Here is a 13,908-nt window from a genome sequence, read left to right as displayed (position 1 = left end):
AAAGATATTATAATTAAAATATAATAAATGTAATTAAATATAATATATTTAAAGTTTTCGACATATTAAATGCACGTATTTCAAAAAAATATTTTTATAAATAATTTATTAACCTCATGTACATGTTATTTTTTCTTTTTCTTAAAACAAAATATTTCAATTATTATTTTAGTATTATGACGTGTAAATTTTACACTATCTTTCAATAAAAAATTATTATAACACATCGTTAGTGCATCTTTTATTTTATTTTATATTTCCTCCATCTCACAATGAGTGATCCATTTGGGATAAAATGATGTTCCAAAATAAATGACCTATTTCAATTTGTAATAATTTTTTTTTTCAATTTTGCCCTCTAATTATTAAAAATTTCATTTTTTTCAATACATAATAAGGGTACTATAGTAAAAATATTATTCTCTCTTAATTTTAATTATTTTTTAAAGTTCGTATGAAATGATAGGTTGTATCGCTCATTATGGGACGAGGGAGTAAAACATGTAAAAAATTTAATTGCAATATTTTATAAATGGAGTTTTTTTTTTTGGAGGAATTACCATTGAAAGAATTTTTTTCAATGAATATCTATAACACGTGTTACAAATTAAACAAACACGGGGTTTGAAATGCGTTTCTCTTTAAATTATTATCAAAAAGAAATTTTGACAAAATATTTTAAGGTTTGTTCAAGTTGTTAAAAAAACACATTCAACTATAGAGATTCGATTCAAAGTAGCCTATCATACAACATAATAAATAAGACCTTGTAAAAGTGGCTTCTGATTCAAAGGGAAAACGTCTGAAAGAAAATCTTGAAGAAGCAGCAAATCAAATCAATCTTTTAGGTTATCAAGTCATTGCTCTACAAGAATCTATCCAGAAGATATATGTGATAGACTCTAGCTTTTTACGACTCTGATACCTCAGAGCTCTAAAGACTTACTTTGATCAAGCTTCATCATAACCTATCAGAAGTCTCTGATACAAGTAGTTAAGTTTGAAGGAAAAAGATAGGGACTCTGACCTCTGATTAAGCTTCATCTATTTCTATCAGAAGCCTCTGAATAATGAATTAGTTGTGAAGAGAACTTGTGGGGAAATATTATAAAATTACATGATCACGTGACTACGGTACTACATCTTATCCAATACCATGTGTGATTGGACATATGACTGTACACTGTATCGTTACTACTCTCACACTTCCCATCATCTATCCTAGTGATGCAAGTGGCACTCTACTTGGTTTCTACCTAACGTCTCCAACACCTATTTGCTGTGTGGATACTCAATCTCTCTTTCTCCAATGGGTCTATTTTTCTTTATCTATTTAAATAGAAATTGGAAGATCGAATAAATAAGGAAACGATGTACACAAGAGAGTGAGAGACACAGAAAATGGAGAATGAATCTGCCCAAGAAGAAGACACACACAAGAAGAAGAAATTATATGTAAAGCTTCATGAAAGTATGAAAGAGTATTCAAGAAGATAAAAAAAGAATTTCAATAAGAAATACATGGAGATAAAGAAACAAACTAACACGTTGCAAATAGAAGTAAGAAAGAAGATTCAACAATAAGAAGAAAGCAAGTGTTAAGGAGATCTTTAAGAACAACAAGAAAGAAACACTTAGTACTTCATATTCTAAGATATTTTTAAGTGCTATCTTTGAAACCTTAAATCTCTGTAATATGCTTTTGTAGAAGCAACACTGTATATACAAAACCTTGTTATCATAACCAAGCTGGTTAATTTCTTTGATGGACCAGATTTGGTCAGAATCCTTTAGATGTTAATTGTAATTATTATTGAGGTTGTTTTCCTTGAGTGACTAAGGTTAGTCATAATACTCGAGATGACATTGACAATTTGTCTTTGAGTTGTATTTTTTTGAGGGACTAAAGATTTAGTCAGTATCCTTAAGAAGACACTGACAAATAATGTTTGTAATTGTAATCATGGAATTGATTATTGGATTAAGATCTTATTGATAATGTAAAATCACTCTCGTGGGTGGACTGGACTAACCTTGTTAACAGTGAACCAAGATAAAAATATTTGTGTCTTTTATTATTGTTGTACACTCAGACTAAGTGTTGTTTGAAGTTTGGGTGTTCGAAAAGTTTTAATTCTAGAAACCCAATTCAAACTCCCTCTTTCTTGTGTTTCATTCAATCTTCAATTGGTATCAGAGCTCCAGTTCTGTTATTGATTGTTATCAAACACTTCAACCGTGTCAGAAAAAGATCCAATCTTTGAAACACATTGGAATTTGCTCATTCACCAAGTACCAACAATGATAAGACAAACTTGAAGGTGTCCTTAATGAAGAAGACGAAGTATCTCTACTATCCAGACTCTTTCAAGCAACTCTGGAAGCTAGGACAGAAGGGGATAATAAGTTACATAAGATTAGTCTGATAGTCTTAGTCAAATACTAAAAGGAGAAGTTAGATGAAGACAAAGAAGTCATATGTTTCTTACATAGCTAGTGAGGAGATTACAACATATGACTCTAAAGTAGAACAAATTAACAAGACATTGATTTCACATTATGGAAAGAAGGCCTACACCTCAAGATGTGGAAATTGAGCCCCAAGGTTGTAAAGGAAATCAGAAGAATAAAACATAATCATGAATTACTAGTAATTATTCTCTTCCTTTCATCTTTGATATAATTTTTTTATGCTAACAAGTTTGATTCTGAGAGCTCTGTAACATATCATGTTAAGAAACTCTTGAAAGCTCAAAAAGCTACAAGAATATATAACAGTGAAATTTTACGTTGATGATGAATTAAATTCCTATTGCTTGGTATTAAGCTTGATCTTAAAAAATCAAAGCTAGATGATATTCTCTACAAATTTAACGAATACTCAAAACTCTGGCATAGAAAAAGACCCTGAAAGCACTCAATGCAAATCTATTTAATAAGAATTAGAAGCACGCGACGTATCGACATCTATAAAAAAACTTGTATTAGTATATCTGACTCTGAGTGATAAAGACATAATTTATACAATCAGATTTAAGAAATGCTTCTGGAGATATGAGTCAAAAGCACTTGCTAGTTTTTGGAAAAGTTCTAGTTGGCAGGAGTTTATCTAGATTTTCTTTTGTCAAAAGCCCTCTGGGATCTTTCTGTCTTTTGGACTCTGGGTTGTTTTTTAATGGTTAACAGCAAGCACGTTATGTGGTCCCAAAGTATGACAAGTTTCACATATTTAGCCATCCAAATGTTTGAAGTGACTTATTGAAATTCACTATTTTTTGGAAATAGGTGAAATCAATTATCTATCTCTCCTCCCTAGTCTAATTGCGTGTTTATCTTATTTTATTTTATCATTAATTTTGGTCTTTGAAAAACTATTTAAACCCACTCTCATTCACTTCTCACACACATCGCTACTATTCTCACAACCCACACTTTAAAACTTCCATCCTATAAAAATCCTTTTCACTCTGAAACCCTAACAATGGCGGATCATCAACAAGCACAACTCTAACAACAAGAGCAAAATCTTCTAGATAACTCTGCAAACAAATTGAAGGTAAAGGAAACACAAGAAAGGAGGGTTTGAATTGGGTTTCAATATTTAAATCTTTTTCTTAACCAAGACAAACAAAGGAAGAACAAGGAATAAAAATAAAGGACACTGTATTTTTATCCAAGTTAATGAACAAATGAAATACAAAAATAACATAATAGTGTTTACAAGATGCTTCTTAAAATCATATTACACAAATGAAATACAAAAATAACATAATAGTGTTTGATCAAGTTAATGAACAAAATTTCCTTGCTATTTACAGCTTTTCAAATGAATAGAGTTTCAGTGTATTCAAAATTTCATTCAGTAGTTCGTTAGCTCATTATTCTTGCAATCTTCCAATTCTTCATTATATAGGCATCAAAAGATCCGTTGGAGGGTGAAGATGGAATCACACATTTCTTAGTTGTATTCTGCACAACGGTTAGTAGATAGTGGTTGACAACATTGTACAATAGTACAGTCCTTGCACCGCAAAACATGCGGAGTGGAAGGAATATCTGATTTGTACCATGTACTATTTGTCACACACAAAACCTTTTCATTAATAAAAATTCATTTTTGGGTTTGCAATGATGCGAATTTGCAAGTAGAAGCTGGTTCGAAAACACATACTAGACCTCAACAAGAATAAAGTAGAAAAAGCCTAAGGTCCCATAAGAAGAAGATGGAATATGCTAAGGTACATGATTAATTTCACTGGAATTCAATTCTCTAACTTTTTATACACTGAAAACTTTATACTATAAGAACATTTAATTTCTGTTTTTTTGGGTAAAATTATGCAAACATCGCGAGTACTTCAACTTGTTATTAATAAAGATAAAGATATAAGATACAATGTTGTTGAAGTAGATCAACCTATTTGTTGAAGATCAAAATGTTTTTGAAATGGGAAATGACGATCAGAATATGATCCATTAAGAATAACATATGCTATAAGCTTGTTTGCAGCTTCGGTGGTGTGTATCCCATCCCAACTCACATACTTGTAAGGGTCATCACATGTTGTTTCTGTCACTTTTTTCCCATCTATCTTGTTAGTATATCCACAATAAACTTTAGGATCGAAGTTGTACTCACCTCCACCATAGCCACAACATGTTTTTGTACCATACTCAAGTCCTGTTATAACAAAAAAACATGAAAGTCAGATACTGACACAGACATTACACATGCCTTGTCAACAACATAAACAACTTGAGAAATAACATAAATGAATGTAACAACATATGTCGTGTTTGACATTGACATGTGTTAGATCATATGCCAACATGTGTCAAATCAGACACCAGTCACGGCTTCAATTAGAAGTGTCAAGCCAACTTATGTTTGTCATTAATAAAAATGCATTTTTTGTTCAATTTAGTTCCTTTTCTTTCATATTTTTCAGTTTTCAAAAAATAAAAAATGGCAATTTTCTTTCATACGATTTTCATTTTTAGTCTTTTTCCTTTTTCTAAAATAAAAATTATCATTCTCATGTAGATCCATAAATAATTCCATTGAAAACAAGAGTTCTATAATCCCTTTCGACTTTGAATTCCCAATTAACCATGTCAAAGAGGATGGTGAAGACAATTGTGACCTTCCTGAAGAGTTAGATAGACTATTTAAGCAAAAGGATAAGGTGATCCATTCTCACCAGGAATGAGTGGAAATAATCAACATGGTATCTGAAGAAGACAAGAAAGAAGTTAAGATTGGTGCTTCCCTGAAGGAAAACGAGAAAAGAATTTGGTCGAACTACTATGAGAGTACATGGACATGTTTGTTTGATCGACCAAGACATGCCAGGACTTGACATCAACATAATCGTGCACATGCTTTCACTCTAGTTAGAATATGCGCTAGTAAAGTAGAAGCTAAGAAGAACTAGACCTGATATGTCACTCAAGATTAGAGAAGAGGTCAGAAAGTAGTTTGATACAGGGTTCTTAGAAGTAGCAAAATATGCGCAGTGAGTCACCAACATTGTGCCCGTCCCAAAGAAATATGACAAAGTGCAGATGTGTGTGGATTATCGAGATTTAAACAGTGAGAGCCAAAGGATGACTTCCCTTTACCTCACATTGATGTATTGGTGGATAATACCACTCAGTTCTCGCTCTTCTCCTTCATAGATGGTTTCTCCGGTTACAACCAGATCAAAATGGCCCCAAAAGACATGAAAAAATCACATTCATCACCCCATGGGGCACTTTCTATTACAAAGTGATGCCTTTTGGCTTGAAAAATGTTGGGAAAACCTATCAAAAAGCAATGGTGACTCTCTTTCATAACATGATACATAAAGAGATAGAGGTTTATGTTGATGATATGATTTCCAAATCCCGAACAGAGGAAGATCAAATGGTCCATTTACAAGAGGTGTTTGCACGCTTGAGAAAGTTCAGACTGTGTTTGAACCATAACAAGTGCCCCTTTGGTGTCAGATCGGCCAAATTATTGGGATTCATAGTCAACCAACAAGGAATAGAAGTTGATCCCAATAAACTGAAAGCCCTACAAAATATGTATGCATTGAGCACAAAAAAAAAAGGTTTATTGTTTCTTGGGAAGATTGAACTACATAGCTAGATTTGTCTCACACCTTACGACCACTTGTGGACCAATTATTAAATTATTGAGGAAGGATTAGGCTATCGAGTGGAACGGAGATTGTCAAGGAGCATTTGAAAATATCAAACAGTACTTGCAAGAGCCACCGATACTGATACCCGTCGTTCCAAAGAGATCCCTCATTATGTATTTAATATTACTTAATGAATCAATGAGGTGTGTATTGGGGAAACATGATGAGACGGGCAGAAAAGAGCAGGCTATTTACAACTTTAGCAAGAAATTTATTGATTGTGAAACCAGATTGTCATTGCTCAAGAAACCTTGGTGCGTATTAGCATGGGCCACCTAACGCGTGAGGCAATATATGTTGACTCACACCACTTGGTTAATATCAAAGATTAATCTAATTAAGTACATCTTTGAGAAACCTGCTCTTACTAGAAGGACTGACCGTTGGCATATGCTCTTATCAGAGTATGGCATCTAGTACGTCCCACAGAAAGCCAACAAGGGTAGCATACTAATAGACCATCTTGCTCACAAACCGCTAGAAGATTACCAGTCAATTTGATTTCCCATACGAGGATATAATGGTCTTAGATGATGATGAAGGACCCGAACCATGATCGCGATGGATGCACGTGTTTGACAGTGCCTCAAATGCACTAGGCCACGAAATTGGAGTCATTATACCATCCCAAATGAAATTCTTTCACTTGTAATATAGATGTCAATACCGATGTCCCAACACCAATACAATGTCAAGACAGATGTTATGACATCATCTGCTGAAAGAAAAAACTTGCTAAAACAAGATATTGTGAAGAAGATAAATTACAGAAAAATAAACAACACAATAAATTGTTAACCCAGTTCGGTGCAACTCACCTACTCTGGGGGCTACCAAGCTAGAAAGGAAATTCACTATAATAGTATTAGTTCAAATCCTAAACAATCCTAGTATAAAACTTATCACCTAATCACTACTTCTATGAAATTTATACCTAGAAACCTCCTAGATATGAGAACCCCCTCTCACTTCCCACAATCACCTCAGCGATAAAAACCAGTCACAATCCCAGTGAGTGTATCAAAACAACCAAATAGAATATTACACTTCCAATAAACAATACTTAGTTTTGCTTAAAAACTTCAACTAAGAACAATACTCAACTCTTTACTTAAAAGCTCATGAGTGAGAATAATAACTTGATATAAAATCAAGTAACAATCACTCAAACTCAATGTATCAAAAGATACATGAGTGACATACAAAGAAAACACTAAAACGTTAAAAGAATCCCAAAACCATAAACCCTTATTTTGCACCCACTATTTTTTGTTGTGAATGCTTGCTATTTTAGGTTTAGCAAGTCCTTATTTATAGACTCTTGCAGTATGGGCTTAAACTCTTGAATCAAATCCAATCTTCTCCTTTTCAATTAAATGCAAGATCTTCACACAAAAATAGGAACAAATCAAAGTTTCCTAAAAAGTTTCCAAGATCCTTTTTATGAAACCAAATCATATATATCCTTGATATGTTGCTCCTGTATGAGCACTAGAATCTTCTAGAATCTCATATTTTTCAATCAAAACATCTGGCAGAACATCTGTCAAAATATAGGACAACAAAACTTGTCATGACAATTGTTCAAGATGTTACAACATCTTGCTCAACATCAGATAAGAACCATATTTTACCAAAATTTATGCCAACCATAAAACCATGATTATAGCAATCTCCCCCTTTGACAAATTTTGGCTAAAACAACAAAAACACAATAAATCCTGGAGATAGGAATAAAACCACAACACTAGCTACATGAGAACATGTAAACTTTGTACAAACTGAATACATAATATATCAGAGATACACGGTAGTTACAGAGAGACCTCTTTTTCAAAGCTCTCCAAAAGTCAGATGTTCATACATGTGGTATGACATCACATCAACACAGCTCCAAGAGCTTGTACAATCAGGCAGGTCCATTACCCCCTGTCATACATAACCATTTCTTCCCCTCAAAGGGAAAACCTAAATCACCAGAAAATCCATAACACCAAATATGAACTACCCAAGTTCACACATCAGAGGCACATACAGCAGAAGATAACTAAGCCTCACATCAGGATTTTCCACATCAGCATCAGGAGTAGTAGCAGTAGCAGCACAACATAACTCTAACAAGCATGACAGACTATCATGCTCTCCCTAAATAGTTGCATACAACAAGCAACCAAAATAACTACTCTCCCCTTAGAAGTAACATAGTTTTATCAACAAGCTATTCAACATGTCAAGATATGTGTCATAACATCGGGGAAAACAAAATACACTAACATTTTACTCCCCCTTTTTAGCCAAAAATTGACAAAAATAGAGTAAATGTAAACACAAATGGAAGCACACACATTGCACACAAGAAATAAACACAGATGGAAGCACAAAACCTAATGGAAACACACAACTTTAGATGGAAACACATAAACTTTATCATCTTTAGATGGTCTTCCACCTCCTGCCCCTGTCAAAGATCCTTCTACACTCCTTGTTATTGTCTTGGAGAGATCTTTTGTTCCATCCTTTAACAATAGCAATTGGTACAGGTTTATCATGCCTCAGAGAATAGAGGAAAAATGTAGTAACAGTTGCATTCCTCCATATTTGTAATTGCTATAACTCCTCGATAGTGCAAGTTATAATCACACTACTTATGTTTTCAATTTGATTTGTTTTGAACATAATAGTAAGTTGTTCCTTGTTTTCCATATGCTCTAGAGTAACAACCTTCCCTTAAAAAAATCTTGATTAGTTGGCTATAACTATTAAGATTCTTGTTCTAGCCATGTTGAATGAGATATCTGATAACATTCATATCTATATAGTGTAATGTCAAGACATTATATTTGACATCATAATCCTTCAACATCTGTTTCATCATTATCAATTTAGAGAAACTTCCTCTTGTGTCTCTAATTTCAGCTTTAGCAGTACACCAAGAAGCACATACTGGCTTCTTATTGGTCCATAAAAATAGATTGTTCCTCAAGGCAAAACATCCATTAGCATTTGATACTTTCTCATTAAATTCAGTGATGTCGATGTCCCCTTCATTAGGGTGTCTTGTAATCAATTCCTTGAATTGTTCTATCTGTTCTTCAGTAGAGAGACTTTTGCTGGATTGAGAACTTACCGATTCAATGCTTGTGAATTCACAAATTTCCTCCCTCACCGCTTCTCTAGTCTGCACACAAGATGTTCCAACATTGTCGTTGACATTCATCTTCACTTCAATAATAGAATCATCAATCACCATACTAATGTGTTCCACTGTAACTCTAGTTCTAGAGTGAATATTCTATAAGCTCTATTGTGTGAAGAGTAACCCAAAAATATCTCTTCATCTTTTATGGAATCTTTGTCAGTCAAGATATATCATTTACTTCCAAATGTATGAAATTTTTTGACTGAGGGCTTCCTTCCTTTGCATAACTCATAGAGAGTGATTGTAGTACCTCCTCTTAAGGTGACCCTGTTATGAATATAACATGCAGTATTCATAGCTTCAACCTAAAACTCCAGTGGCAATTACATAGCATAAAGCATGACTCTAGCTGATTCTTGTATAGCTCTACTCTTTTGCTCAACAATTCCATCTTTCTGAGAAGAGAATTCATAACTAATACCTTCAAAATCAAAAAATTCAGAGAATTTTGCATTCTTAAACTCTTTGTCATGGTCACTTCTAACTTTGACATTTACACCATTCATCTCCTCTTGAATACTTTGACACAAATCTTTGAAGACTTCAAAGGTGTTTGATTTTTAATTAAGAAATTTCACCTATGTATACCCAGAAAAATCATCTATAATCACATAGACATACCTCTTTCCACCCAAGCTTTCTATCTGCATTGGCAAATTAATAAAATCCGGAAAACTATGGTTCTTGAAGTTCATGAGTGTTCATGAACTCTCATGAACACAGATCCAGAATTTGCAAATCCACTTCGTTTCCAACAACTAAATACTCAAATTGATTCGTAACATGACATTAAACACGATTCTACAATTAATTTCACTTAAAAACCTTCAATTGGCAGCAGATCGAGCCATTTTTGTTTTGTATTGGAGGTTTTTTTGCCATTTTTTGTTGTTAATTGATGTTTTCGATTATTGTTTCGTGTTCATGGCGAATCGTAGATTATTTTCGCATGTGGTATTGTTTGATTTCATGTCTATTTACGTTATTGCATTTTGTTAAATTTCTTCGTTGTTGTATCATGAGCGAATGAGGAAGAAAGTTTATTTTTTCCTGAATCAAACCTCACTGTCGTATTCATCCACTGAGGTTTTTTTGGAAAGCGCAACATGTCAATTTGTGATTGGCATGTTTTTTTTTAAAATTTTGTTAATTAGAAGAGGGATGGAGCGGACCAAGCATTTGATCAAACCTCCCACTTTTTATTTTATTTTTTCTTAGGGTTGTAATGAGCTTTGGATTCATTTGCTCTTGGAAATGCCCTTTGTGCTCTATGCACCCCCTCCTTTCTTTTTTATTTTTGTTTGTTTTTTTTCTTTATCTTCGTGGGCCTCAAGCTCACTATTTTTCACTTCAACATCCTTATTATCTCTTGCACCCCTATTTTGTTTGTGTTATTTTTCGATTTTATTCTTAATAACTTTATTATTTTATTATTAATAAACTCAACTTAAAATTTACACTTAATTGATTTATGCTAATCAAACTGAACACTTTTAATTGAATCAAAATCAAATCACTTTTAAAATTAAATTCAAACTATTTTTTAACTCGATTAAATTATTTCTCAAATCAAAGTAAAATCAAAATATCTTTTGCAACTTGATCAACATCAAGTTCATTCTCCCGCTTAATCAAAATTCTAAAATTAAACTCTTTTTACATTAATCAACATCAAGTATTTCTCTGCGCGAATGAAACATTTCAAAAAAAAAAAATCTCGAACAAAACCATATGATAAGGGAATGGATGGATGAACATGCAATTGCTCCTTGAATAAATGATTGAATGGCGTACGCCATATTTATCGAATATTCATCTTCCGAATAATACACACTAATCAAACTTGGATGAAAAAGGAATGGATGGATGGACATCCACTTGCTTCTTAAATAAACTGTTGGTTGGCGCATGCAATATTTTTCGCTCAAGCGCAAATAAAAACTTTTTCATAAACGAATGACGTTTTATCCATTTTAATGTGATACAAACAAACATTTAAGTCTCCCATGCCTGATCATACAAGTAACATTTAACCGCTAAAATGCGACCTAAACATCAATCACTAAAATTAACCAACATACACTATTTTGCTACTAAGACCTACGTAACTTTGAATTCCTAAAAAATTGTAGTCGTTATTTCTATTTTAAAATACATAATAATAATAATAATAATAATAATAATAATAATAATAATAATAATAATAATAATAATAATAATAATAATAATAATGATAATAATAATTAGAAGAAAACAAAGTAACCTAAGTTAAAATCCAGATCCGCAAAACTAACTAAATGGTTCCCCTTGAGTACAACAGATGTGTGAGGCACTAATACCTTCTCGGCGCATAATCGACTTCAGAACCCGAATTTGGTTGTGATGACTATATTTTTGTTCTTTTAAGATTTTATCGACGTTTTTTTAAAATTAAACTTCGGTGGCAACTCTGTTGCATTTCGAGTATTCATGTGCTCAGATATTTTTCGCGCCACAAAATAAGATAAAATTGTTTACTAAAATAGAAAAAGTTGATCGGGAAACAAAACCCTGGCGCTAACTCTGCGTAATGTGTTATTTCAAATATATGTTGATATAATTGATTTGCATGGTGAATGATTATGACATCCTTTTAATTTAAATTAACTTTATGATTCTAAATATATTAGGTCTATTATATTGGCAACTTATCATTCACCATAATCATAAAGTTAATTTAAATTATATCTAAGTTGCAAACGAAAATTGAATTGTCATTATGGTGAATAATCCAAATCTAGGTCTATACAACTTGAATGATATCATCCAAATTTTTAGAGGATTAATTTGTAGATTTGAGAGGCATGAAATCAAATCAAGAGATGAAAACACTAATGTTAGATTAATTTTGACTAACAAACTAAATATAAGTTGCAAAGGAATAAAAAATAAAACAAATTTCAGAATTTTTATTGACCGTCTACTTCAGCCAAATATTACAACTTAAATAGAATGGTTTCTACATCTAATGGGCCTAGGCCACTTTGTGAAAAATTAAAATAAAAGTTGAATGGTATTAAAATTAAAGGTAATTACTAATGCACCCCATTATTAATGATAGAAGTCGCTGAATCAAATCAATAACATTAATAATTTATTAATATGATAAATTTGTATTCTAAAGTGATTTACAATAGTAATTCGGAGTAACTAGAGGACACACATGCCAAAACAATTCAAATTTTGTAGCATTTGTTTCAGTTTTGCATATAGACATGACGTACACATAGCACCATCACAACTCTAGAGAAGACAAAGTGCCACATAACATTCTTGATTAAAAAAATGCTACAAAACATTTAATTTTGGACAATTAAATGTTCAAGGAGTCCAATCCAATGACTTAGTGACCATAATATTATTAATCTATGATGTCCAAGTCAAAAAAGCAAGTCTTAAATAGAAGACTACAACGTCCTCTTTAGTTGCTTTTATAGGTTTATTGATTAGCAACAGTTAATGTGATAACTTAGAATTAATACTCATTTTTTTAACTACTAGTACTAGCAGTCACAATAATAGGAATCACATCATTAACCAAATGGCTTAGTTAGTTCAACTAATTCATCTTTTTTATTCAGATTGAAAGTTATTTTATGATAAATTTTAACTATAGATAGGGTCATAAAGATGGTGTTTTACCATGTTCAATGATAGTAGTGCTTCATGACATGTAAAGATAGGGATGTCGTTTACTGTTTTCAATAATTTACAGGGATGTCGTTTACTATGTTCAATAACTTAATGATGAACTTTCTTGACCCACTAGCAAATGTGTTTCACACCTTACTAGTAGTAAGTTCAATGGGAATCTAAGATCACCGACAAAATACAATTGCATAGTATTCAGTTGTACAACATTAAAGTCAACAAAGTACATCTATTTTCTATGCTTTCATTCTTTTGTAAATGTTGTAATAATTTGTTGTTGAAGGCTCCATGGTGAAATCCTGATTAAAATATACTCCCTTCAATTTTTTATTATAATAAAATTCCATTTTTTAAATATATTAATAATCAATATATTAAAATTATATATAGTTTAGATACATTAATATTCAATATATCTAAAAAGTCAATTTGTTTATAATAAGAAATAGAGAGAGTTACTTGTTTAGTTACAATTTAAAGTTATCAGTGTTTATGATTGTGAAAATGAGTGGATTGATAATTTGGAGCATACCCAACTTTGGTTTTATTTTGGTATTTAAATTTATTGATAAATAAGACTTTTGCGCTAAATCAAATATTTATTTAAAGTGGGTATTAATATAAATAAATAAAAGATAGTTTAGCTTTTTTTTTACCACAACAACTATAGTTTTGAGGTATAATGGAACTTGAGTAATTGTGTGTTACGAGAAAATTTGTAATTTTTTTTATGTAAAATTATAGTAGAGAGAATTAGTAATTCTTTTAGTGCATAAGTTATAGTTACAAGAATTTACAATTTTTTCATTGTAAATAGGGGTGGGAATA

This window comes from Vicia villosa, linkage group LG2 (genome assembly GCF_029867415.1).
Source record: "Vicia villosa cultivar HV-30 ecotype Madison, WI linkage group LG2, Vvil1.0, whole genome shotgun sequence".
In the NCBI taxonomy this organism is placed as follows: domain Eukaryota; kingdom Viridiplantae; phylum Streptophyta; class Magnoliopsida; order Fabales; family Fabaceae; genus Vicia; species Vicia villosa.
This window is presented reverse-complemented; position numbering follows the sequence as displayed.